Here is a 3,171-nt window from a genome sequence, read left to right on the forward strand (position 1 = left end):
AATAAACGGTTTCTTATGATTTGTCCCTTCCTCATCTAATTCTAGAGTTCAGGCTTGTGCGCGAGCTTGTGCAAACACAATTATAACCGATAAACTTGCCACTTAAAAAATAGTGATGTCTCAACTTTTTATTTGCTAATGCTTTTTACTCATTTTTTTTGCGAGGAACTTTGTGATCAAGACAACGAAGATATTTTAATCTGATCACGGATATGAATTATGGAAATTATATAGAAAATAAAATATTATAACTGTTTATAACTGTTTACGTTATGTTTACTGTTAACTTGTTTATGTACCCGTAATAACTTCGCGTAATTTTGTTCCCTCAAAATTTTTTTTATTATGTTGCCCTTTCCAATTATAGGACATAGCCAGCTGGTTCGTCATTACAAATTTTAATATATTCATGACGCAGGACCTCTGGTCAGCTCCACCAATTGTCGACAGTCGTCCTTTCTGTAAGCACATTTTTTTCAATGCATAATTTTATTGTCATAAAAATGTAATACAAAAAGAAGATTTTTGAACATATGTACCAAGTATGTATAAGCAAGTGCGGGTGCCTCTCGGCCATCAGGGTTATCCGGCACTTTTTCTGACAGCATCAGTTTTAATTTTCGGAATTCATCTTCGGTTGTTAAAGGCAAGTCAGGAAATCCATCTGGTTTTGAAGTTGAATTCATGTACGTCTGAAGAGAATTCAGAACACGAACAAAAGAAGCATTGTTCTGTTCCAGCAATGCCTTTACTTCCTCGAATCGCTGTATGACATATTGTTGGAATTGCTGTTTCGATAGGATTTTCGTTGAATCGTTTTCTCCCTCACTTACTGATGAAAAAATCGGGTTGCCGTTTTCGATTCTGCTTGCGTAAAAAGTTTTTTCAAAAGATCAACCTCAAAATTGGGAAAACCAAAGAAAAATGATGAAAACGATATGGAGCATTCTCTGGGTCCGCCATTTTAAATTTTCAAAAACGTCATACAGCATCGGAAAATAGACACTTCAACGAACATTTTAAGACCTTTTCGAAAATTTTATATCAAAAATTGAAGTGGGCAGGGGAGGTGGCCTTTTTGACAGAGCTCCATATCGTTTTCATCATTTTTCTTTGGTTTTCTCAAATTTTGAGGATCTGATTGAATTCAATAATTTTGCCACGCACCATTTGAAAGCTTACATTTTTCTTTAGATTTTATGATTTTTTTGAAATTTTTAGATCAAATAAAAAATGGGCAGCATGGGCGTAACGTTGGAAAAAAATGCCCATATACATATGATATATAGGGTGTTCGGAAAGTGCCAGGATCTCTAAATATACCTCAGTATATTAAGACACATTTTCATATAAATATTTTACAATGTATACTAACCTCGAGATTGTACTCTGGCGTTGGCGTTTTTGGTTTTCTCTCGATCAAATCTTTCTTGTTTCTGTTTATTCTTTGATACCGCCAATGAGTGAGAAGAATCAGAATCCTTAGACATGTTTTTCGTATTTTTATGTTTCTTTTGATGATTCTTAGTTGTTTTACCATGTACTTCCGAGTCCGATGACTGTGAAGGATCGGAGTCTTCTCCATCATCAGATTTTTGCAATAGTTCTTTATTCAGAGATACATCCGAAATACCCACTCCGTCATTTTCTGTAAATAATAAAATTATACATAATTTTATTTTGACCAGCATATGTTTCGTTTAGAAAAAATAATGACACTTGTCTACTTTTCATACAATTTTCTGAGTATGATACATATGCATATACAGGGTGATTGGAAAGTACCGGGACCCCTAAATATATCCCAGTCTATTACACACATTTATATACAAATATTTTACAATGCATACTAACTTCGAGATTGTACCCTGGCGTTGGCGTTTTTGGTTTTTTCTTCATCAAACCTTTCCTGTTTTGTTTTTTCTTTGGTACAATCAATACGTGGGAGGAATCGGAACCCTCAGACATGTCTTTTATATTTTTAGAGTTCTTTCGACGCTTTTCAGCTGTTTTAGCATGTACTTCCGAGTCCGATGACTGTGAAGTAGTGGATGAGTCCTCCCCATCATCACAGTGTTGCAATAGTTTTGTTTTCAAAGATACGTCCGAAATACCCGTTCCGTCATCTTCTGTTGATCCGTGCTCCAAGATGATCTCCATATATTTTACAATGGCATCATAATCTTCTGCATATTACATTTGTATACGTTAAAAAATGTAAATAATAAAAAAATATAAATTTCTATTTATATCGAAATCTATACCTGAAGCTTTTAATATTCTGTGGGTTTCACATTTGTACCACGTTGAATCGTATGGTACATGATCTAATACAAGTTTTTCAAACGCTTGTTCAGTTTTCGTTTTCGGCCAATAACAAATTTTCCGGTCTTCTATGAGCCATATCAATGGTACAACGGCACACTCTTTCTTGCCTCCATTTATGAATTTCACGAGGGCATAAGTTTTACTCGCTTATTTATGTTTGTAGACATAATTCAATAATTCTATACATACAATAGATATAAATAAATGAATGCGTATTTTATTTGCTACTTATTAGTTTTTAATGTACATATATGTAAAATTACAATATTTCTAGTCTAAAAGGAATCACGAACAATGTGTGAATATATTATTCAAAATATAATTAAATTACTTTATGACATTTATGATACTTATGCATTATAATGCAGCAACTTATGGCCTAAAAGAAAATATTACAACACATGATGAATAATGGGAAAAACTGCAAACCCATCCATAAATGGCAACCGGAGGCATTTATACGATATGTCATCAACAAAAAATGTAATCGAATTGTTCACGTTTAAACTTCTTACGTAATAAATACCTAGTTTAGACGAACGTATTGGATGCTGGTACAAATCCTCTGAGAATTTAAATGAAGCCCCAATACATTTATATTTACCGTCAATATAAACAAATTGATTGATAACATAAATTCGCTTGCCAATGGCTACAGTATTGTCAGGAATTTGCAAGATAATTTGTATTTCCATTTATTAATTTTTCGCATGTAAAATAAGAAACTATATTTGGATTTGGGTAATGAACTTGTTTAGGCACAAATTCGAAGTAGCTGATTTAATTTCAATATCAATGTCCTCTTCTTCTGCAATACGATTGCATACTTGTTCTAGAGGTAAT

The 3,171-nt window shown here is 33.1% G+C and overlaps 1 long non-coding RNA gene across 1 annotated transcript; it reads right to left on the reverse strand.

The window, feature by feature from the left end:
* Nucleotides 1-1,381: 1,381 nt before the first annotated feature.
* LOC139825048 (uncharacterized) lies at nt 1,382-2,959 on the reverse strand. The gene is made up of 3 exons (XR_011735417.1): nt 2,265-2,959; nt 1,855-2,186; nt 1,382-1,648 (listed from the first exon to the last, which is right to left on the reverse strand). It is a non-coding gene; the product is annotated as an uncharacterized lncRNA (long non-coding RNA).
* Between the last annotated feature and the right edge of the window lie 212 nt (nt 2,960-3,171).

Source organism: Temnothorax longispinosus, unplaced genomic scaffold (genome assembly GCF_030848805.1).
Source record: "Temnothorax longispinosus isolate EJ_2023e unplaced genomic scaffold, Tlon_JGU_v1 HiC_scaffold_83, whole genome shotgun sequence".
Classification (NCBI taxonomy): domain Eukaryota; kingdom Metazoa; phylum Arthropoda; class Insecta; order Hymenoptera; family Formicidae; genus Temnothorax; species Temnothorax longispinosus.